Here is a 25,687-nt window from a genome sequence, read left to right as displayed (position 1 = left end):
ATCACTTTTTCAGAAACTAGTAACTGAATAAATCAAGTCAGTAAGCATCATAAGTAAAAACCATAAGACACAACAGATTAAAAACCCCTAAACGGAAGCCGCAGGCTTCCCCCAAAGGCATATTCACATGAGCTACAACTGGGCATGTCTACAGTTGTACATGTGGCATGGTTTTGTAACAGTCTCAAGTGGAGCCAATGTGACAGCAGACACAGCTCGGGCAGCAGCGCAAATTCTATAACCAGAACCGTTACCCATTTCCATGAGAAAGAAGCAAAGGTGGATTATCACAGATTTCTTAAGAAAACTAAGACACCAAAAAATAATTTTTCAGATATATTTTGAAGTCAGAAAACACTGAGCTCAAACTCCTATACTTTCTACATTATTACCAGATTGAACCATATCAAATGGCCTTTTTAAAGTCAAAAATAGTCAAATTCTGAAAAATCACGTTCAAACTAACATAGCATTCTGAGGGAACATAAGACCTCGGCCATTGAAGACAGCCTCAAACACAACTTCAGGAAAACTCGCTCCATTTCACAGCGATTTTCTTCAATGAGTTCAGGGTGGGGGTGGGGGCCAAAAGCAGGAGGGTTGGGGGCGGACAGTTGCCTTAGTTAGCAACTACTCCCTGGACTAGGACTCTTCATTTTCCGAGCATGGCTATGACAGGCTTACTGCAGAATAATTTATGAGATGTCTGAGGCATGTTGTGCAAAAAAGAAAACATCTCTGACATTTCAGACTATTTTAAAAGATCTCGCTGTAAGGGGAGCTGGAGGTGTGGCAGGTTGGGGCCGTGCGCGCGCCTGGGGGGAGTTGTTTTTAGCAGTTTGGGGCAGGAACCTGGCGCAGCTTCAGAGCTCTGAGGCCCAGCCGCTCTCCACACGCCCGAGGCCCTACTGGGCAAAGAAGGCATCTCTGTCCCTGTCTGGGGCCTCAGCACTCAGCTTGCCCTTCAAGGTTCCCTGCTGCCTAAAGAAACATTGGAAATATTTCCGTAAAGGAGTGCTGTGTGGAAGCAACAGGAAATAAAGGTTTACTCCAGCGACTCCCTGCTAAGAAAGAGGCAGGGGTCGCAGCTGAGAATCAGTTTTCCAAGCCACGTGTTATTTTTACCAGATGTTTTCAAAGGCAGGTCTTGTGCACAGTATTTGAGAAGTGTTTTTGTTTTCTGGAATAAAGAGGACTTAACCATGAGATATATATATGCTAGTTGAACACTAAAAGCTAACCTGAATTCAAGATGACATGGAAAAAGGAGCCTCCTCAGAAACGAGACTTTCACATTTTCTGAGGGCCTGAGAGAAATGAAGCATTCACATACTCTGAAACTTCCTGAGAAAAGCAAAGTCAGCTCTTAGGAAAGTCAGCCTTGGCCATCTCCTAACAAAAATGTTAGGGGAAAGAGACTTCACTGGGCCCCAATATAAAAACCAGAGTCAGAGGCACCTCGGATCCCGCCATGGCCTCTTTCTTTCCCCGCTGCCGCCCACCTCCCACCACCAGCCCCATTTCCATTTGGCCACAGCACCTATGAATACAGCACCCCTTCATTCTACTCCCACAGCCAAGCCTTCCCAAGCTGGGCCATATGTCTGAAAATGTCCCTCTACCTCCCCCAGCCCCGACAAGCTGAGCGCCCATTCATGCCCTTCAAATGGCTCCCACATCTGCCAAAAGCATTTCTTAGGATAAGACTAATTCCCAAAAAGGATGGATGACAGATTTCCACAGCCCCAACCCATCTAGACATGGAAGCTACATGTTTACCATCTGTCTCTTCCCCATAATATATAACCTACATACTTTTTAAAATATTTTTCATTGATTTTTAGAGAGAGGAAGGGAGAAGGATAGAGACATAGAAACATCAATGAGAGAGACACACATCAATCGGCTGCCTCCTGCTTGCCCCCTACTGGGGATCGACCCCACAACCCTGGCATATGCCCTGACCGGGAATTGAACCAGTGACCTCTTGGTTCATGGGTCAATGCTCTGGACATAATCTACATACTTTTATTGTTAATTTATATATTTCCCTAAGGGGCTTTCTCCTGGTTGCTCAGAGCAATGTTTCTAGCTCAGAACACGAGCTTGTGGAGAGCAGTGTTCTGAGCCTCATCACATGGGGAAAGACAGAAGGAAGACAAGATGTTCCTCCCCATGAAACGTGTAGGGACAGCATGGGGCTGAGTCTGACAAGCCCTTTGACTTCTGCCCCGTTCCCTGCTCCTCTCTACGGGTCACTGGCTTTGCCTCGTTGATCTTCACTTTCCTCTTCTGCAAAGTGTGAAGCAACACCACCTACCTTTGGGGTTACTATGAGGAGTGAATGGGATACATATAAAACCTGCGCACATAGAGGAATTCAAGTCCTGCATCAACCATTGTTGCTTTTCCTGAACTCTGCCTACACCTTTTAGAAATAGTTCCTTTATTTAAATCTCTTAAATTACCTGATTTGAATATGCCATATGTTTCCTGCCAGGACTCTAAGACTCTCAGTAAATGTCATTTTCCTAAACTTGTCTTCCCCACCTCTCCCCTAATATACGGTTTTCTACCTAAGAAAAACTTCCTAGCTAAGGAAAATATGACACTGCACTTTACTTCCATGTCGTCTGTGTTCAAGTTGCTCTATAAGTCTGGTTTACCCAGATGATAAATTTGGCATCGTGACTGACTTTCCCTGTTTGTGAGGTTTCTGCATCTCTCACCGATTTACAGGTCATAAAATCTCAAGGTTCAAAGTACCCTTACAGATCTCCTGGGCCAGCATCTTCCAAAGTGCGCTCCACAAAACACTGCTGCCACCAAAGTTAGCAGGTAAGCGGCAGAAAAGGTGTTCTAGAAGCTAACAAGTTTGCAACATATTTCCATGGCGATTCTCAGTGACCCTCAATGACATCCTGGGGTATCAGAGAAGTGTTGCCATACAGAATCCTGTCAAAACTCACTGAAACCACATTCACTAACTTTTTGGCTACAGAACCCCTTACCTATCCCATCTTTAGGCACCCATTAACATCCTGCAGAACAGGGTTCTACCAAATACCCCTGGAAGGGGAGAGAAGAAAGAGAAAAATTCACTTTCCTACAAGTCAGTAAATGGCAGAGCTGGCTTCAAACCAAGCTTCGCAGACCCCCAAGCCCCTCTTCTCACTACACCAGAGGTTGCTAAACTTCATCTGCAGCAGAATCACCAGGAGTGCTTGCTAAGCTGCAGTGGGCTAGGTTTGCATTTCTAGCCAGATCTAAGGTGATGCTTCGGCTAAGCTAGGAAGCACACTTGAGAACCATGTGCCACACCCATCTGCAATGGTCCAGGGGTGGACAGGCCTCGGCCTACAGAGTCAAGACCTAGTGGCAAGCCAAGGCATAAACACAGGGAAACGCCTACATCACAGCAGGGTTAATAACTAACAGTTCAACACACACACAGCTGTATCTACCAGTAACTAACAGCCAGTCAAATGGCCCAGAGTCAATGACCTACACAACCTGGACAGTGAACTCGAGCTGAATCTTACAGGACAGGAAGGTTTGAGTAAAAAAGAGAAGAATTGGGAAGAGCATTCCAAGTGACAACAATGGTTCCTATTATCCAAATATTTGTTTGTAGAATCCCAGCCTTTTGTAGCTAAAAGGGAACTGGACTGCATGTCTTTGGAGAACACTCGGGTTCCTACATTTGAATATGGGTGTGACTGCTATTTCAAAAATTCACAGCAAAACACTTAATGCAAAATAGAGGTGCTCCCCTCCAAATAGGTGATTTGGAGGATCTGGCAGAGGTCTTCCCACTCCCTTTCCCGCTGTACTTGACTTCCCTGCTCACCCTCTCTGCCTGGGTGCCCAGCAGCCCACCCACAAGACACAAACCAAGGGCCAAGCAAAGCTGGCCACTGAGTCTATAAGCCAAATGGTTCCTGCTTTCCTTGGGAAGTGTGTGTGTGGGGTGGGGGGGAGAGACAGCAAGCAGTCCTCCTGCAGGTGCCTGGAGCTTTGATGAAATGGAACAGTTTCTAGACATTCCTTCCACCCCACCCTTCCCCTCAAAAAAAATCTGGGAAAATAATTTCCACGAGTTGGCTATAGCAAATTTCCTCAAAGGAATAACCAAGAATGAAAATACCATTCTCTGTGATCACTTCAGGGGCTACCATACTCCCTGTGGCTCCCGATCCAATCTTGCGATACTGTTGCTAGCTACTGCTTTTCAAAGAAACGGTAATGACCTCCCTGGGGTAGGAAAACGGCAAGCCTGTCTCTCATTCACTCCATTGCTGGCATTCACTGAACATCTGACATTGGGTTAACATAAGGTAGAATGCAAGTGACAACTGAGACATACACGGCCCTCCCAGTCAAGGCAGAGAAAAAGCACACGGGTGACATCATAAGGCAAACTCGAAGAGTGCAGAGGAGTTGAGTTTAAGGTGGAGGCGGTTACTCCCAGGGGCCTGTGGTGTGGCGGGAGGAAGCGGGCGCAGGAGAGGGACCGTTAGATGGTTTGAAAGCACCTGCTCTGTGCCATACACTGCTGGGTCCTTCACATACCCTCTCCTGTCATCCTCACAAAGTCCTATGGGCTAGATCAATGTCTCCCTTTACAGATGGGGAACCAACACCCTGGAAGCGTAAGTGACTTGCTCCAGGTCAAACAGCTAGCAACACCAACATGGGGATTTTAGCTCTGGTTTGTCTGAATCTGAAAGTGGTGGTCTTTGATGCTATCAGACTTACAAGTGACATGAGATCCTGTAAACTTCCACCATCAAAGTCAACTAAATCAGGGTAAGTACACTCTCCAGTCTTCTCCAAAGATTTAATTTGCAATTTAAAACATGGTGAAATCATTAAATTTGAGACACACACACACACACACACACACAATGAGCTATGTATTTGCCAAAATGTAAAATATTTAAGTATCACAAAGTTCAAAATTAGTTAAGTATGGGGGTGTGGGGATCTGAACTATTTGTTAAAAATTATCACCAGGGGGCAATACATTTCGGCCTTTGTAGGGGTTTGGACACATGAGTATAATGGCCTGAAATCTAGCTTTTTCTCCTCCAGGATGTTACACAAAAGCTACAAGGAAGTGGGGGAAGGGAGGACGAACATGGCATTTCAGTAAATTTAGGAGATAGTCCACAGGCTCAAAAATTGTGTTGTGGCTTATAAAAGCCACTCAGAGTGCTTCAGAAACATTCAGAAGTAGGAACATCTTAGGATCCAGGCGTTTCCACATCACATAATATGATAATACTAATAAACACATACAGATCTGTCTACATGCCCGGCACTGGTCTTTAAGCTTTAGTGTGTTTAATCATCGCATACCGCCTATGAGATGAATACTCTCTCAGAAAAGAGGAAACTGAGGCACAGGGATTAAGTAATGGCCAAGACCAGAAAGTTCAACAGAAAAGCATGATGCCATTTGTGTGAGGAAAACATGGAGAAACTGAGTTTTAAACCCAGGCCCTTGGGCTCCAAAGCCCACTCTCATACCCACGGAGATGGAGCACCAATCCTTTGGCAGCTGTACAAGATTACCATTATATCGTGATTTCAGGGGCAAAAGATTAGAACAGCCTAAATAAATACCACCCATGGCGACTGTTTGTGTGTTATGACACATCTACTCAATGAAAATAACAAAACTATGAGAGATTGTGAGGTAGCTTGAAATGTGAGATGGAATGACTTCTAAGACTGTGGTTAAATAGAAATGCCAAGTGTAAAACACTGTGAAGAGCATGATGTCATTTGTGTGAGGAAAACACAGAGACACACATATTTATAAACTCGGAGAAAACCGCCAGAACAGCTACAAGGAACTGGTGCCCAGAGTTGCTTCGAAGAGAGAACCAGGCACGGGGATACGGGAGAGATGGAAGATTTACTTTCACTACAAACATTTCTCTCATTTTTGAATACTGAACATGGTCACATATCACCTATTTATTTGAAACAAATTTAAAATCAAAAACTATTTGAAGAAAATCAATGATTTGCTTTCTAACCTAATTCAGGGCAAGTGGAGGCGAAGAGATCCCAACAGTCTCTCTCTGACAATTCTCTATTCACTCCAGAGAGAAAAGTTAATTTCCTGCAATTTTTCATAGCAGAGATTCTGAAAGGCTTAGAACTAAAAAAAGAAAGGAGAAACATAATGCCATCCACTTTCTTAAATTCAGACTCTTGTTTCTTAAAAAATGCAGTGGACAGACAGCAGGAAATAAATCCCTGTGTAGATGGCTGTACGAGGTGTTTCAGTGTCTGTGCATGAGTGTGCAGGACAGAGCACGAGAAATCCCTTAAAAAATAAAGCCACGATGGCAGGTAATGACCCAGCACAACCACTGTGGGGCTAAAATAGAAATGGGTATGTCACCTTCATGCCACTAAAGAAACGGAATCTCTCATGTCCTACAAAACATGCAAGGCATCTTGCCTTGCCAAATTTAAACGGGGACATTATTTTTGAGTTACTATAATTAGTCCCCATTTGTCTATGAATCAGCCTTTATGAGGCAATAGCATCTAAGCCCTATCAGATGAAACCTGAGGCGACATCATCTCTGTTTATTATTTTGAAAAGAAAGACAGGGTGCCAAGTTTCCTGCAACACCCAATTCAAACACTGAAATTTGGAGGACAGAATGTCCTGTTGTCCCCGATTGAAGATAGGAATATATTTTCATGTAATACATCAGCCCCAGGTTCAGCTGGCAACAGGAAGGAATTGAATTCCAGCGCTCAAAAATAGGACTTAAGTACTAAAGCACCTTTCACTGCTCCTATAGGGTGATACTTACATTTTAACCCCTTATGTTGCAGCATTTTCAAGAAGTGCCCATGTTTGTGAACAAACACAAAACATTTTATTTTTAATATATTTTTTTTATTAAACATTCTAATCTAAAGATACCTGCCTAAGTGACAAGAGGTTTGGCACATGCAAGTGTTGTTAGGCTATTTTCCCAGTCCCCGATACAATGCTTTCATAATTACGTTCCTCACAGCGATGAAGAATTTCAACACCAAATAGAAAGGCCATGGAGGGGCAGGATGCCTATTTAGACCCGAGTGAAACAGCTGCTTTGAGGTGTTCTGAAATCAGGTACATACATACAGTAGAATCTTGTGGTCTCCAAAGGGAGTGCAGCCGGGGAGCAGGTGACACTACCTAAGGCAGTTGGGACCTGGAAGAGGGTAAACTGTCCACCTCTGGAAGAGATCCAAGGGGAGGGTACAAGCTCAATGCGCTACCTCCGAGAGAGCACCGTTAGCATTAGGCCAGGGGGTCGTAGCACATTTGAGTGAGGGTGTGGGGGCAGAAGAAGGAGGCCCACTATTCACTTGCCTCAAATTTATTTGCCTCCAGATTTACTCTGTCGAAGCCTGAAGATTTTCACTCACGCTCACGTGGCCTTGATAAATGTGTACGGGCCACCTATGCCTTCTCTTACAGCAAATACCCTGGCAGTTGGAATCTGGAAGAGGTGTAAACTGGCGACCTTAGGAAACGGTCCCCGTTTTAATACTTGCCAGTCAGCTTCCCTTCAGTAAACCATTTTAACACATCAGAATCTCATTTTTATACTCCAATACAGTAATAACAACAAAATAGGTGATGGGGAGTAATATCCATCTAACCTCACAGGAATTCTATAAGAATCAAAATGAAATAATTAACAATGGTTTTATGGTTTTTAAACTTTAGCGAACATTATAACACTGTACGCCAGGCATGAGGTACTGTGCAATTCTTACTTTAACAACTCTACAATGTAAGTACTATTATTATCCCTGTTTCATAGATAAAAATCTAAGGCCCAGAGAGGCTCAATAAGTTTGTCAATTTTACATAACTAGGAAGTGGGATTGAACTTTGGCGGTCTGGCACCACACGGCCGGCGTGGCTCAGTGGTTGAGCACAGAACTATGAACCAGGAGGTCACAATTTGATTCCTGGTCAGGGCACATGCCCGGGTTGTGAGCTCTGTCCCCAGTAGGGGGGCATGCAGGAGTCAACTGATCAATGATTCTCTCTCATCACTGATGTTTCTCTTTCTCCCTCTCCCTTCCTCTCTGAAATCAATAAAAAGATATCTTTTTTTAAAAAACTTTTGTGGTCCAACTCCAGAGTATGTGCAACTATACAGTATACCATGCAGCCTAGCATCAGCATCATCATTGTTATTATTATGAATACTCTCCTATTAAACCCAATGCCAGAAGCGAGGAGGATGAGGCTCAGAGGTTGTCACAGCCCAGATAAGATCATAAAGGAAGCATATGGCACAGAGCCAGGGTTTGAAACCCAGTCCATGTGACTCCAGACCCTGTACACTTAACCACGTAGTGAATAAACGCCGATCCACAAATATTTACTCTGCACCAACTGTGCTCTAAAACACCACTTTTTAAAAAGTTAAGGAGGTGGTGGTGCTCCCTCAGAGCAGAAAGACCCTCCTATCGCTTCAAGGCTAAGTCAGCCCCTTCCACGCTCCCGGGGCATCTGGAGCCCTGCACACAGCAGGTGCCCCGGGATAACGGATGCCAATAAGGATGACGAGGACTGAAATATTTTAAATGTCAGGATATAGTTCCAAAAGGGAATGAGACTGCTTGGTTTGAAGGGTTTGAAAAAGCCCCACGGGGCAGACAGAATGCTAACATGGTTTTTAAAACAATGTGAACAGGTGTGGTCTATATGAATAGGTAGCCTGTGTTAGGTACTTTGTTCATTCCTAGTGAACTTTCAACGTCTCAGGATGACCATCTGACCCCAGTTCTCCCTGGACTTTCATGGCAGTCTCATGTCCCGGGAGTATTAGGTTTTATACTCTTGACCTTTCACCCCCACCCCCTGGTTCTCACACAGTGCCTTGCAAATAGGTGCTCAGCATGTCTTAGTTGGTTAGACAAATGGAAGACGCAATATTTTATTATTTCCAAGTACTCACTTCCATTCTACAAGGGTTGCCAAGCAGCAGTCCCCTCGCTGCTGAAATGACTATGTGAGAATCATTTTAATTAGCACTTTCATTGTTTATATGCAAATGTACATTCCTAAAGTGGGCCCTTTAAAAATCTTTCCCTAAATCAACATCCCTCACTGAGATTTTTCTTAGTAAATCCTTGTCTATAGACAACAAAGAGATAAATTTCAACCCAGCCCGAGTCCTAAGGATCCTAAATCTGTAATAATGAAGTTAAGAAGCTTTTCTTTATAGGAATGGCAAGACTGAAATGAGGAAATGCAAGGCACTTCCAGGTGCCAGGACAGAGTTGCTCTCTGACTTACTCATCCCCAAACAGTATGGGCAACTCTGTGAGAGGGCACTCTGCCCACACCCAGCTCTTCTTGCAGAAAAGCGGAACCCCCGCTGCCTGGGCCCCGGCTTATGCAGTCCTCACAGCCGTCACAAGCAAGACTCCAACCTCGCCCTCTTCTCTGTTCCCCAGATGTCCAGCTCCAGCTCAGGCAACCCATTCTCTCCGCTGGCCCATCCCTGCCCTGTTTCCTTCTTTTGGTTCTGACCCTGGGCTGGGCGACCTTGGTTTTGTGCCTCAGCTCAGGGAGAGGCCCAGGCTGAGAATTCAACCCTGGCGGAGGTACTGGTGGACCAAGCCCAGCCCTGCCCTGGGTGGGAGCTCTGATGGTCTCCCGGGGAGTCGGGTGGGAATAAGTTCTGAGCAGTTGGCAGGGCTGAATCTTGTCCTGAGTCACTAACTTGGTCCTGCATGCTTACGCCAGGCAGCCTGGAGAGCCTGTCACAACTTAAAATTAGAGAAGTCGATGGTGAGAAGTGAAGTTCTCGGACAGGCAAACAGAGTAGAGGTTTCCGAGCTCGTTGAAAAATCCTGTGGTCCCAAAAGGGTGGTGAGGACTGGAGCCAGGAGAGCCCGGGAAAGTGCTGTAAGTAGCAGCAAAGCACTCCTAGCACGAGATGCTCTAGTGCAGTGGTTCTCAACCTTTTGGCCCTTTAAATACAGTTCCTCATGTTGTGACCCAACCATAAAATTATTTTCGTTGCTACATCATAACTGTAATGTTGCTACTGTTATGAATCGTAATGTAAATATCTGATATGCAGGATGGTCTTAGGCGACCCCTGTGAAAGGGTCGTTCGACCGCCAAAGGGGTCGCGACCCACAGGTTGAGAACCACTGCCTACTGGCATGTCCGGGCCACGGGAGGAGAAACAGTTAAAGCTAAACAGATGTCAGTGGAAGTTATCAGTCAGAAGCAAGTCCAAAAGGCTAAAAAGCCTGGGATGAGTGAAAATATCAGCAATTTGAATAAGCATTGGGGTGAGTGGGTTTTGTTGTTTTTAAAGCTACAATCAGAGCAAGAAGGGAAGCAAAGAAGTAATAGACCTGCTTGGGGCAGAGGTGTAATGTTACAGCTGCAGAGACCAGAGAAATGGCTCCTCGCCTTGCTGTTTCTACCTCCTCCATCTGCAAGCACGTTCTTCATACTGGAAAAGGCAACTCTGGAAGAGATGACGAAGCAGAAGACAGGTGTGGAGCCAGAAGCAGAGCCACAGCTCCTAAGTCAAGTCAGGTTTTCAGGCTCAAATGAATCCATACACAGACAGCCAAGATGCGAGTGTCAGTAATCCTCCAGAAAGGAACTATGTTGAAGGATGAGGAGGGAAGTTCTAGATCAGCGGTTCTCAACCTGTGGGTCTCGACCCCTTTGGGGGTCGAACAACCCTTTCACAGGGGTCGCCTAAGACCATAGGAAAACACATATATAATTACATATTGTTTTTGTGATTAATCACTATGCTTTAATTATGTTCAATTTGTAACAATGAAATTGGGGGTCACCACAACATGAGGAACTGTATTAAAGGGTCGCGGTATTAGGAAGGTTGAGAACCACTGTTCTAGATGTACACACCAAAAAGCCTGGCATCAATGTCCAGAAAAATTCTAGCCTGGAGTATTAAATATCTATTCAATACCTAAGAAAAGAAAAGGTGGTGACCGCCAAGAACAGACACAGGTGCACTACGAATAAGTACTAAATTAACCAATTCCTTTATTTTTACATTTTGTTTTTATTGAGAGAGAGGGGAAGGGAAAAGGAGAGAGACAGAAACATCAATCGGCTGCTTCCTGCATGCATGCCCCCCACCAGGGATTGAGCCTATAACCCAAGCATGTGCCCTGACTGGGAACTGAACCAGCAACCTTTCGGTTCACTGGATGACGCCCAACCAAATGAGCCACATCGGCCAAGGCAACGAATTCCTTTTTTAAACTTAGATTAGACCAATAGTTCAGATGACTGTAACTTCACTTGAGCCAGCCTTTAACAGAGTCCCATGATATTCTTGTGAATATGACGAAAGAAACATGAGCAATTAGATGGATTTATATATAGATGACTGAAGCATCAGACCGCAGGCACGTGGATTTAGCCCTGTCCTGGTACATTCTGGTCCATGACTTGTGTCTAGAGGTGACACAGATGAGGGATACATCTGCTTGTTAGATGACAAAAGCTGGATTTTAAAAGTTTTTCATAGGACATAGGATGAATCAAATCTAACAAGACTAAATGTAAGTTGGGTACATGCGAAGTCTACATATTTCTGGGGGAAACCACATATTCCACATGAACTAAGAGCCAGATGCGGTTACTGAAAAGAGTAGTTAAGTCTTGGTTGTATTAGGGTCCTTGCAATGATCCTCAGAGAACTTCCTGGAGGGGATCCCAACACAACTCTGGGATGCCAGTAGAATCTCTTCTAATGCTCGTTGATGGCACCACGCAGAAAAATTACACACACACCTGGAGGAGAGCTTGGGGTTGGGGCTGAAGAAAGGCCCCCTCTTAGAATACATGTTTAGGTCACAAGCCAGCAGTGATGGCTGACACCTTAGAAACACCTTCTGCTCCATACCTGCTACAGTCAGAGCTGTTTGTCTCAAGATTGTCACTCTCAAAACTAACCAGCAAAGTCCCACTGCCAGCAGGGATGGGGCAGGGAGGAGTGGGTGTCAGGAGCATCTTAAATGTGGTGACATCCTTCTCACCCAGTGACCTGTGAGTAACAAGCCAAGATCCCTGAATGGAAACGCCTGGCTGGAATGCCTTCTTAGCTCATCAGCCAGACGAGCATCTTTGGAGATATTTTTTTCCAAGGAAGGGGACGTCCCTGAAGGAAATGAGTCGATGCCAACCAGAGAATATAGCAAATCAAAAGACTTCCTGGCGCAGTCCAGACCCTTGGCTGATGTCCTTCCAGCTCAATACCTGGAACTCAAGACCAGCCCAGGGAGATTCAGAAACAGGCTCCATGTGGCTGAGAGCCCAAAATGTCCAAAGTGGCTTCAGAAACCCCTAAGACCAAAGGCACTGGGTTTGTTCCAAGCCACAGGATTTCTGAGCTAGAATTTCTAATTCTTAATTTTTTTTAATAAAAAATGGAAGGGGAGCACTGACCAGTTTGGCTCAGTGGATAGAGCATTGGCCTGTGGACTGAAGGGTTCCAGGTTCGATTCCGGTCAAGGGCATGTACCTTGGTTGCAGGCACATCTCCAGTAGGGAGTGTGCAGGAGGCAGCTGAATCGATGTTTATAACTCTCTATCCCTCTCCCTTTCCCTTCCTCTCTGTAAAAATTCAATAAAATATTTTTTTTTAAAGGGAGGGGAATATGGAAGTACTAAAGGGCGGCAGTACTGCAGAGGTCCCTAACATAATGAAGAACTGAAAGACCCTGTTCTAAATCAATAAATAAGAAAGACCCCGGTCTCCACAGTACTTTTTCCCAGAGGAGCCCAAAGGTTTAGACCAGTCTCCCCCACCCCCAGAGCTCAGTGAGTGAACCTCCTGGAACTGAGTGTGAGATACTTTGGACCAAGGGTGATGGGGAGAGAGCACAGATGATCTGCAGTGAGCTGGAACCAACCTCACAAAACTGCGTCATCCATGAACAGGCAGTAAGGGATCGAGCCACACCCCGCCCTGTCACGCTGAGACTTTAACCCTAGAGCACTCTGAACATCAAATATTGTCCAAAAGCTCAGGCAAGGTCTGATGACAGAAAATATGCAAGCAAGCATTTCTAGACATTCTCCTTTGTGACCCATTCTCCACGGACGGGTCTGGAAACCTACAGACTGACCTTTTTTTTTTTTTACTGATACAAAATGGTTCAGACTAGTGTCCGCTTTCGCTTCCCTTTTTCAGTGCTTTTGCTCCAACAAGGAAACTACCAGCCTTTAACACGTGCTCCCCCAGGGCCGTTTGGAGACCGGAGAAGCAGTGATAGCAGCCAGAAGGGGGACAAGCTAAGGCAAAAATCACTAAATGTTTAAACCACAAACCGGAATCGGAGGTTCCTCTGTTTACTTAGAAACAGTTGCTGATGCTCACCCCAACCAAAGATAAACTAGGACAAACCCGGAAAGGGAAGGGGAAGCAGTGAGGTAAGGGCTGTTGTAAACCTGGCACGGCGAGAGGAAAAGCTCCTCGGGTTGTCAGGACACTGTTTTCCTCTCCGCCAGAAAAATGAGATAACAGACGGCTCTGAATAGCGGCAGAGGCTGTAAGCAGGAGCTAAGCGGAGGCAGAGGCCTGCATCTTCACACACTTAGACGTCATCACAGGCACATTTGGAGACTGCTGTGGTCGAGTGGAAAGAACGTGGCATTTGGAATCGGAAGAGGTGAACTTGAATCCTGGCTCTGCCTCCAGCAAGCTATGTGACATCAGATCAGGCACTCAGCCTCTCTGAGATTCAGATCTGTGTGAATTTTAAAATAAGTTGGATGAGCTGATGTTGTCATTTTCTTCCAGTTCCAACATTCTGTTGTACTAGTAATACTGCAGCAAGGCAGCTATGCCTCCATTCAGCAAGCATTTGCTGAACACTTTCTGCATGTCAGGTGCTCTGCTAGGTACTAACCAGAACAGTCTTGCACTCAAGGAACCTTCTGATCTACATACAGCAGCAGCTTGTAGACAGCTTCTAGAGTACAGAGGGGAAGACATGTGGACAAGGTGCAAGGTCAGCTGACCCAGCAGAGAATGAGGGAGAAGGCAATCAATCAAGAACAGCTTCCCAGGAATGATGCCCAGGCTGGCACCTGAAGTAGGAGGTAATCAAGCCAAAGGAAAGGGCGAAAGAGTAATATGTACGAAGGACACAGGAATGGCCCAATGGCGCATGTATGGTGGGAGCAGTTCTGAGATAAAGGGTCTTATAAGCTAAGAGCTATTATTGCCCAGCACTCACTGGCCCCCCACTTTCTCTGCTGCTCACCTTAACATCTCCCTGTACAGCCACATTCTTAGGGTTGGTATATGCCAACACCAGGTCAACCACCAAGCAACCACCCAACCCTTGCCCCCAGCCTCTCCTTTGTCCCTGATCAGGCAGCAGGCCACACCTGCTGTGCATTGTGGCTTCTTCCCAGGCACTCAGCTGGCCTTGCTTTCAGTGCTTGCTCAGCCCCTACTGCCCAACCCCTGGCAGCTGTTCCAAATAGTTTCCACCTTCCTCAGAGCTGCAACCGCATCCCAAACACCCCACTCATGCTCAGTAGATGATTCCCACCTCTGTTCCTGGGCTTGACTGTCCAAGCACAGCTCCCATAGCAACCCTTCTGCCCACTTGTCCCAAGTGCCTTCCTAAATAGCCAGTCAGGCCAACCTGTGGGTACCTCTGCTCACAGTACAAAATAAAGTGAAAATCAGAAACCACAGTCATCAACCAATGCAGGCTGCTGCCCATGCCCCTGACCGGGCTGTGCAACGAGCACTGAAATGGGCTAAGGTGTATGGATGTGCTGCGCATGCAAATATTATTAGCAATTCAATAACTGTTGGCTGAATAAATGAGTAAAGGAATCTGACGTTGAAGATGCAATCTAAAGAGATGCAAAACACACAGTGTCTTCAGGTATGTGAACCAAGAATGCAGCCAAGCATTCTGCCCAGAAGATCCTTTCTGTAACACAATGGCAAGGTCTTCACGAGCCTGGAGGCTCTGGTCCCTGCTCTGCCCCCACACACGGGACCCATTTAATGCCAACCCAAGCAGCACTGAATCATTTTAGTGCCATTTATTTCTGAAATAAAATTCCTAAAACAAACACAATATATTTAATATAAAGCACATACTCAGTTTAATGTACATTGCATACATATTATACCGCGTGTATTTATGTTTCCATGCTCTAAGTGCCGTTATAGGCTCTCAGCCAATGAAAAGCAGCACATCGTGCACTCAGCCAGTTGCTGACACAGCCCCCATGTGAAACACCCTCAGCAGCCCCCATGGCACCAGCCTGTGTTGGGCATATTCTACAACATGTCTGTTTACTTTACTAAAGACTTTGTCTGTCATCTATTTTCTGTTCTGGTAAACAATTTTGACTCACAATAGTCAAGAGATGGTATGCAACTGGTGTTAGATCTACCAAAAAGAAAAAGAGGAAAAGTAGGGGGGATCACTGCATAAATTACATAAATGTCTAACCACTATGCTTGCTGTACACCTGAAACTAATATTGAATGTCAATTATAATGAGAAAATAAAAGAGATAACTTAATAAAATAAGTCAAAATAAGAATTTTTTAAAAATAAAGGAAAATAAAATTATAAAATTCAAGTGTTAGGGTAGTCAACCAGTGAACATGGGTCAGCTTATAAACCTGGGAACACAGGCTTCAGAAATAGTCTATAGGATGAATGCCAAGAACATACAAACCCGTCTGCCTGGTCCACCTCTGTGCCATCTACTAAGCAGAGCACCGGAGTTCTCTCCCAGTGCTGTGAGCACAAAACTCATTATACGCAGTTCCTCCGTGTTCCGCAGCCAGCACTCCATTCATTTCCCAGAGCGCACGCCCAGCACGGGGTGCAGCATGGGACAGAACAGAGAATTCTAGATTGTTAGTGTGCGGGAAACCCAAACATAATCTCCTTTTATATAAGAAACAAACCACCCTAGGTTGTCCTAGGGTAGGTGGCAAGTCAGCGCCGGGCAGGTGGCCAGGGTGAAAATTCCAGCCTCCTCATGGCCTGCCCAGCATACCAAGCGTCTATCATGAGCTCTTACCCTAAAAGCAAGAAGCTAAAAATGAAGAAAGATCAGGGTGCTGTCTCCATCCTGGCTAGCATTTAGTTTCCAGAAGTTTACAATAATGATTTTAGGAGGAAAAAGGCATTATCAGGAGAAACAGAAACTGCTGATCACAATAGCTCATAAAAAGGGCTTCAATTCACATGCTATTGAAGTGTTGGGCTGGTTTGTTGATTTTGTCTTGTTTATGTGAAGTTCCTTTCCTGTGATCTACTGGGTGCTTTGGAAGGCACCAGGTTCCAAAAAACTAACGACTTTCTCTCCCTAAAATGGTGACTTCTGTTGTCTAATTTTACATTTTTGTCTCCTTACTGTAAAAAGGGAAACAAACTAAGGAATGGTCAACTACTTCAAGTTCAGTAGTTCAGTTCTATTTGAAAGGAAAAAAATGCTGGAAATATTTAAAAGGAAATGTAATTAGTAGATTTGTATAAATGTTCCCAACATGGTAATTTTATGAGTAAACCGCATTACACCGAGTACATGATACATTTCAAACCTAATATAATGATTTGGTATTTTTAAAGAATACAAAAATTATATTATTGCTTTCTTTCCTTCCCCTCTTGCTTAAAAATGCACAAATCTTTTTTAAGGAGGAAAACATTGGTTTCAAAACTCCATTGCTCCAACTATTTTTCTCCCTATCATTTTAAATGTAGTTTCTATTATTTGAAAAGGAGGATACCAAAATGTTGTTTTGCTGAACCTCAAGATCCCTTGATTTTTCAATATAAAATTTTAAACTGAAACTCTAAGTGAGGGGTTATAAAACAAAACGTCTGAGAAGGTCAAACAGGTAAGGGTGGTGTGGGGACTGCAGCAAATGGGGGCTCGCATGCCCCCACATGCAGAGACAACTGCTGGTTCCACTCTAGCCCACACTGTTCCATGTAAGAATATGGCCCATACTGCTAGATTGTCTAACTGTCAAGTGAAGCTAGAAATCAAACTATGTGGAATTTCCTGACCTTTACAATGCTGGCCACTTCAAAAACTTTTAAAACACTGGTGTTTTGTGGACATCTAGTTTGCAAACTGTCACAAAGCACAGAATGCTACAAATGTGATTAACTCAGAGAACAAATGCACATCTAGAAACACAAATTTTGTTGGAAAATGAAGGCTGGTCTCTATATCCTTTTTAAAAAAACCTATATTCTCCTATAACAATCTTTCTCTTGGCCAGGGGAAGGGTGAAGGGGGAATGAATGAACTTGAGAAAAAAAATGAAATTAGCTGTTAGAAAGCAAAAAGGTTACAGGTATCTCCATTTCTTTTTTAAAAAATAAAAACAATAGCAATTCATACAAGAGTGTTTCCAAGTTTTGAGTTCATGCTGGGATAATTCTGGAAGTTGCAAATTTCATCGAAATTAGGCTGCCTTGAACATAGCTATCTTCCCTAAATTTTCTCCATTGAATAAAAATGCCATTCTAGCCTGCCGGTGTGGCTCAGTGGTTGAGTGTCGACTGATGAACTAGGAGGTCACAGTTCAATTCCCAGTCAGGGCACATGCCCAGGTAGTGGGCTTGATCCCCAGTGAAGGGCATGCAGGAGGCAGTGATCAACGAGTCTCTCTCATCATTGATGTTTCTATCTCTTTCTCCCTCTCCCTTATTCTCTGAAATGAATAAAAATAATATTTTTAAAAAAGAAATGCCAGCCTTAGCTGGTTTGGCTCAGTGGCTAGAGCGTCGGCCTGTGGACTGAAAGCTCCCGGGTTTGATTCCGGTCAAAGGCACGTGCCTAGGTTGCAGGCTCGATCCCCAGTAGGGGGCATGCAAGGGGCAGCCAGTCAATGATTCTCTCTCATCATTGATGTTTCCATCTCTCTCTCCCTCTCCCTTCTTCCCTGAAATCAATAAAAATGTATTTAAAAAAAAGAAAGAAATGCCATTCTAGAGCAGGTAACTGCCCCTCAGAGCCATCCAAACACAATCACTATTACTATGGTATGCTAATGGTTTGTGTGCCTAAGTTAGAAGGCTTGATAACTAGCTGGGGAGTGTCACCTCCTGAAAGTGAAACATTATTATATATGCAAATTGTGTATGTGTCTTAGAGAAATTCTTGACCCCTCTTCTCCAAAAGCTTAAGAACCAATGAACCAATACCTATCTATATATATAAAACCCTAATACGCAAATAGACCGAACGGTGGAACAACCAAACAACCAGTAGCTCTGACATGTGCTGACCACCAGGGGGCATGCGTGGAACATGGCGGGCGTCGACCGTGGCGGAATGGTGGAGCAGGTGAGCGGGGGCGCCAGACCAAGGCAGGGCGCTGGTCCCAGTCATCGGAGTGAGCCTCTAATGGTTACTGAAAATTCTTTGCTCCCGTGTGCCGCGGTCCCGCCCAGCACTCACACCCACTGCCAGCGCCAGAGTCGTTGCTTGCACCCGCTGCTTGCCCTGCTCGCACTCACAGCCGGTGCCATCAGTGGGTGTGAGCGGCACCTGCTGGCCCCAATCGCCCCTGAGGGCTTCTCCACCTCCCCCTGTTCCTAAAGGGTGATCAGGGCAGCAGCTGCTGCTCACACCCACTGACAGCACCGTCCCTGCTCACACCTGCTGCTGATGCTGGCCCCAATCGCTCCATGCTGTCAGCAGATGCAAGCGAGGCCAGTGACGTCAGCACATGGAAGCGGCAGCGGTGGGAGAGGGACTGCCAACAGAGAGGGGACCAGGGGCCACAGCGGGAGGGGCCGGGCAAGGGTGCAGAGGATGGGCTGAGACCTGCCCCTGTGCCCACTGCAGCCTCATGGCCCACAGTTCCTTTCAAGGTGCACAAATTCGTGCACTGGGCCTCAGGTCTGATTGCAACAGTGGAAGTTCAATTGCACAAGCTCAAGCACAAATAGTGCAGTCGATTTTTAAAGCATACCTCTGCAGGAACCATTTTTTATTTAATCACTGCCGTAATCAGCAGGCCAGAGAAGATCCTTTCTGAGTGAGGAAAACACAGTAAGTCATCTCCGCGTTGATAAGGAGACTGCAGGATGAGGGCACTGCTGTGAAGTAGGTATCAGATGGTGCCTTTTCTAATTAGTGGAGCAATCAACGATTTCATCCCACGACATTCAGTAATCACTGGAGATGAGGTTGGTCTCCTTGTTTTAGTGACAACCCTAAGTACAAGCTAATGTTTACCTCCCCAAACCATGGGGCGAAAGGAAAGACAAAAGATGTACTAGTATTTCACTCTATTTGTGGTCACTAGATGGAAAAGGAGAAAATATCTTGGCTTTACACATGGCCAGTAACTGTGATACAACTTTCCTGTTGGTTGAAAAAGTACAAAATCAAATGTGTGACTCTCCTGGAGAAGCATCGACATCTAAAAAATGTCACTGCTACACGAAATGGGTCTCGTGTCTTTGTAGGACACAATAACAACCCAATATGGCAGCCCAGAGAAGTCCTTCCAGACAATGACCCCTGCAGAAGCTGCCCCAACAGCACACCCTCTGAACAGCAGTGGGTGAGCAACAGCATAGGTCCGAGACACTGAATCCTAGCCTCCCCTTTCAGAAAGGTGACAATTTATGCAAATTCCATTTCGAGCATTTTCCTACAGTAGTGGACATTCTTAATGAAATTTGACTGAACTTTGGAGTCAGAAACTATCAAAAACAATAGATTCCCAAAGCCCTGTCCTGTTCTCCAATGCACTAAGCCTTTGCTCAGGAAGGCGGCAGAGAAGCTGTCCAGTTGAAAGGGCCAGAATTTGTGGCTCAGCTCATGGCAATTATAACTCATTTCAAATCCATATTTGTCTAAAACAGCTGAATAACATATTGGCTAGCCCAGCTGACACGGCTCAGTGGTTGACCATTGACCTATGAATCAGGAGTTCATGCTTCGATTCCCAGTCAGGGCACAGGCTGGGTTGTGGGCTTAATCCCCAGTAGGGGGTGTGCAGGAGACAGCCAATCAATGATTCTCTCTCACCATTGATGTTTCTATCTCCTTCTCCCTCTCCCTCTCTCTCTGAAATCAATAAAAAACATATTTTAAAAATATTGGCTAGAAACAGCCTTAAATCCTTTTTGAAAGAAGGGAAGGAAGGAGGAAAGAAACTGGCCTGATATGCAAAAATTTGAAACTCAACTTTTAAGATGCTAGTCTCAAGTTGCTTATGAACACGAAGCCTCAAACAAGCAAAGGCAGTGGACAGTGAACAGGCAATCACCTCAATCAAAACACACGTCGAGCAAAAGCACTCAGAAAACCAAGCAGTGAAGGAACTCTAAATATTTGTAGATCGTGGATTAAGCCTAAAAGGGATACTGTTATGCTTTTTAAAGCTAATACATAAACATGACACAAAAAATTTAGAAGTATAAATGGCTACACAGTGAAAAATAAGTCTCCTTCTTACATCACTGCCTTCCCCACAAGGCTACTCATCTCCAGCACCTCATCCTGAGATGGTCTACATCAAGCATGTCAAACTCACGCATCGTTCTACTTTAAAAAAAAAATTTATTGACTGATTTGAGAGAGAGAGAGAGAAACATCGATTTGTTGTTCCGCTTATTTCTACATTTATTGGTTGCTTCTTATATGTGCCCGGCCCAGGGATCCAACCCACAACCTTGGTGCATTGAATGACCCTCTGACCAACTGAGCTACCTGGCTGGGCAGCACTGTTCTGCTTTTAACTTAAGGAGGACACCACCATTTTTAAATGGCCCACCACTCTAAGTCTCTAGGGGCCCAAGAAAGTGCCATCCTTTTATTCCTAAAATCACTTACTGAAGAAGTAAACAGGGAGGAGAAATCTCCCCAACATGACTGTCTGTAAGTTTCATTTCTTTTTTAATCTTATTTAGATTCCATTCTGTGGGATCAGAAGACAAATGAAAACCAACAGGGTTGATGACAATAGTCATGAATATCACTTCACTGAAACCTTCATTTTGCCGTAAATGGCTGGTTACAGATATAGAACACTGTACAATCAATGCTTGCTTTTCAGAGATTAGATGCTAAAGAAGTCCCATTGAGAATATTTCACTGAAATAGGAGGGTCTTGAAATGCATGTAAAAGCACGTTAGGGCTGTCCATTTCCCAAGTGATTTGCAACAGCACAGGGCAGAATGCTGCAGTATCCCTCTGCCCTCAGTACTGCACTAAGTCCTATTCTTCTGTCATTCCTGAGAAAGGCCTGAGGAGACCAGGCCTGGGCAAAAAGTGAAAATGTTTCCCAACATTTTAAACAAAAAGCCTAGAGAAAGCTAAACTTGGGGAGCTCACCAGGGCAGGCAAGAAAGAGACGGGGTCCAAGCTCAAGGCAAGAGAGAGGAGGCTGGCGGGCCTTGAGCTGGTAACTGTGGGAAGGGGACCACACTGTCCGTGGGGGCGGGAGATAACAAGACTAAAGAAATGCACCTCAAAATGGAAAAACTAAGGAGCCCAATGAGACTATGCAGAAAGCTCAGCAGGGCAGTTTGTCCAGAAAATGGATAAAACCAGTATGTAACAGCTGTGTTTTATGCCAGAAGCCCACAAATAGTTGAGAATGTGTGGGATGCAGAACTGATTTTCTCCTCAGTCAATGGCAGTAGAGGGCTCTGGGTGGTACTGGAAACATATAGATCTAGTACAAGCATCAGAGTATATTTTTGCTGCTCTTCATCTTGTAGCATTTATTCTTTATCATTTCAAAGACATCCTAATTACTTCCTAAACCAGTGATGGCGAACCTATGACACACGTGTCAGAGGTGACACGCGAACTCATTTTTTTGGTTGATTTTTCTTTGTTAAATGGCATTTAAATAAATAAAGTAAATATCAAAAATATAAGTCTTTGTTTTACTATGGTTGCAAATATCAAAAAATTTCTATATGTGACATGGCACCAGAGTTAAGTTAGGGTTTTTCAAAATGCTGACACTCTGAGCTCAAAAGGTTCGCCATCACTGTCCTAAACTGAGGTACTGCAAATCATGGTGCCTGTTTGACCGTCTTCATGAAATGTTATCACATCTAACTTTTATTGCAAAGTGACTGATTTTTCAGTGCACCTTCATTTAATGAACTTTTGGATGATATGATTATAGGATGAAAAAAATCTGAAACACTAACAGTGAATTAAACTTAATAGTCATCAAAATAGCTTGTAAAGCCCCAGTGCACATAGAGAACAGTGTAGTTTACAAGCTACTGGCAAAGGATGCTGAATCTTTCTGCTTGCCAGCCAAAGGCACAGCCTTGTGCCAACTGCATAAATGCAGTTTCTAATTCACTTAGCTAACCAGATTTAAATTTTATGTAATTCTAAAACGAATATTCTTTCATTTTATATATTTTTGAGGTATGACTTTCAACATTGTATTAGTTTTAGGTGTTCACCATAATGATTTGATATTAATATATACTGTGAAGTGATCACCACAATATGTCTAGATAGCATCCATCACCATACATAGTTACAGAATTTTCTTTCTTTTTTTCCAGAATTTTTTTTTTCTTGTGATGAGAACTTTTAAGACTATTCTCTTAGGAACTTTCAAATATGCAATATAATATTATTAAATATAGTGGCTATGCTGTACATTACTTCCTTAGGACTTGCTTATTTTATAACTAGAGGCCAGGTGCACGAATTCATGCACTGGTGGGATCCAGCTGGCCCGCCCAGATCGGGGCCGATTGGGCCCAGCCAGCCGGAGGGAGGGGCTGTGGGTGGTTGGCCAGCCAGCCTTGCCCCCGGCTGGGGAATGGGGGCGATGGGGGGGGTGGGGTCGGCCAGGGGGAGGGGCTACAGGCTATTAGCTGGCCGGCCCTGCCCCCTGGTCAAACTCCAGGCTGAACTCCTGGTAGAGGGGACAATTTGCAATATTAGCCTTTTATTATATAGAACTGGAAGATTATACATTTTGACTCACCCATTTTGCCCATTCCCTACCCCCCTACCCCCTACCTCTGGCAACCACCAACCTATTCTCTGTATGTCTGAACTAAAATTAATTTTCTTGCTTTAGGGGAGTCACAGTATTTCCAATATTTTTATATAAGAAGAGGCTTTGTTAATACTCATATCATGTTATCTTATTTAAATGATTTATATTTGCATTACATGAAATCATATATTCATTAGCATGTGCCTTCATTAACTTCTTAGTAGAGATTTTATGTGGAAAATGCACGCTTTGCCTTCCCTCTTTTCTGTTCACATCTTACCTATCACTCTGTTCTCTCCCTGGGTGATCTCCTCCAGTCTCTTCATTTTAAATATCATCTGCATTTGGATGATTCTCAAGAGCAAGGTGCTCTTCTCAGAGCTGGAGATACAGCGGTGAATGAAATGAGCAGACTTCTGCCCCAGTGGAGCTCACATTCTTGTCACCCTTTCTCAGATCTAAGCCCCAGGGAAACATGCACACAGTCTGTCTCCAGTGCCCAGAGCGGTGCCTTGGTACAGAGAGGACATTAACACATGTTTGCTGAATGGGTAAAGTGTCCCACCCACCCGAGGCCATCTGCTCCCCTGGGGACTCCCATCCCAGAGCCTTCCTGCCTACCAGATGGGACTCCAGTTAAACGGGGCCCAGAATGTCCACCGTGTCCCTTTAGACACAGTAATCTGGACAATCAGCTTTTCAAGTCTGAGATGGGTCCCTAACCTCAGGCCTGCCTGTCCCAACTGCCTGCCCTTCCTTCCTGCTCCAGCGCCCAGCACCCTGCAAGCTCCCCAGATGGTCGTGCCACTGGGGTTTGTCTCACAGGGACACAAGAGCACCTGGTCCACATGGAGGGAGCTGACCAGGCAGTCAGCATCAGACAAGCCAGCTTTCCCCAAAAGAGAGTGTCTGGAATCACATAGCACAGGCCAACCTGCCTCCTGGCTCCTCCACAGCTCACACAAGACCTTCCACATCAGCTAGCCGGCGGGCCTCAAAGCAGCCTCCCCTCAGCTTTGGAACACACTATTGCTAAGCACATATCTTCGCGTCTTTCAACTGCACAGAGGCAAAACGTTTACTGTTGTAATGAGTAAATCAGTTTCTTTCCAAAAAGGAAACTCACAGCCCCCTTTGCATTTGTAAACTGTGAAATTATCTGATTGCAAATAAAAATAAAGGTAACACTGAAATGTAATTAATTTGTCTTTTTTAAAAAAACACAGCAGCTACGGTGGTAGAAAGAAAAAAGAAAAGAAATGCAAATCTTTGAAAGTCTGTAAGTCTCAGAAAATAGGTATTTACAATTCACATTTTCATCATGTATTCATGTTTTATTTGTTAGCTTAGAATTGCCCTGCCAAATAGGATTACCTTATATTTGCCAAGCATTTTATTCCCTTGGAAGTGTTCTCACTTAGGCAATCTCTTTTAGCAGGGCAGGATTCATTTCTGTCTGGAGCCCAGAGAGGTCTAACAATTCACCTAACATCCCACAGTAAAAGTGGCAGAACCCAGTAGGTACCAGAACCCAGATATGCTGAGGTCCAGCCCTCCTTTCCTTCCATAATAGAAAGGACAGTGTTGTTCCCTGAGAATCACATCCTATCGCCCACTGAAAATATTTCCCTTCACTGCAGAAGAAAAACACACATACATTCACCAGCGGTTTAGGGCGATGGAAAGATGCATTGGTCCTGGAGCTCTGGGTAGAGAGAGGGTTTCACAGACTCTTCCGACAAATGCCGCGTCCTGCAATGACAAACATACAGAACATCTGGTATGAATCAGGCACCTGTGGCCTCTCTCCAAAGAGGCCACCCAAACACCAAGGCACCCTGTTAGACTCAAAGCTCCTCCTCCCCTCCTCTTCCAGCCCACTCCCTTCCCATTCTGACTTCCCCAGTAGAACAAGAATCTTCAGTTCACCAGCTGAAATGGTCCCCTTTAGAATCACTGGATCTTGTGCAGAAAGAAGCACTAGAGATCATGTACAATGGGAGCACAAAGTGAAAGCCCAGTGGGTCACATCTAGCCTGTACTGGCATTACACTGAATTACAGGGTATGTTTAGAAAATGCAAGCCAAGCTAAAAAGTCAGAGACATCATAAAACCCAGACTTCTGGAACTAAGACCTCTGGCTTCTCTTAAAAAAAAATTCAGAGGATCTCAAAATGGGCTCATATTCGTGTCTGAACATGATCAGCTGATACTAAGTAGTAGCTGCCCTTCATAGGCAAGCTTGGTTATCCCAATGCCACAGTCCCCATCACTCCCTAGTGTCTCAACACAGAGAAGAGCTGGAATTGTAATTTACAGAGAAGAGCTGTAATTGTAATATCACTGCCCTTGCTACCTATGATTTTAACAAAAGTGGGAAAACAGAAGAAAAGGGGGCTGTGAATTCCAAGAGGAAAATGAATGGTAGAGCACATATAGCCAAGAGGAAAATGAATGGTAGAGCACATATAGCAACTTAAGTTAGTAAGCTCACTCCTGTAGACATTCGCAATCCCTGAACAAGTACAACCACTCCCATTTTATAATGGAAAGCAGGTCTAGAATCTAGGTCTCTTGACTGCCAATCCACAAACTTTCACTATGCCCCATTGCATAGCATGAAGCCAA

The 25,687-nt window shown here is 44.6% G+C and overlaps 1 protein-coding gene across 1 annotated transcript in view; it reads right to left on the bottom strand.

The window, feature by feature from the left end:
- The window catches only part of SORBS1 (sorbin and SH3 domain containing 1), a 211,022-nt gene that overhangs the window by 128,081 nt on the left and 57,254 nt on the right, over window positions 1-25,687 (bottom strand). Inside the window, exon 2 of the mRNA XM_023754890.1 lies at window positions 24,716-24,810. The gene's annotated coding sequence lies outside the window, so the exon portion shown is untranslated. The remainder of the gene's footprint in view (window positions 1-24,715; window positions 24,811-25,687) is intronic.

This window comes from Myotis lucifugus, unplaced genomic scaffold, assembly GCF_000147115.1.
Source record: "Myotis lucifugus unplaced genomic scaffold, Myoluc2.0 scaffold_66, whole genome shotgun sequence".
Classification (NCBI taxonomy): Eukaryota; Metazoa; Chordata; class Mammalia; order Chiroptera; family Vespertilionidae; genus Myotis; species Myotis lucifugus.
The sequence above is the reverse complement of the archived record's forward strand: the minus strand, read 5'-3'. Positions and strand labels throughout refer to the sequence as shown.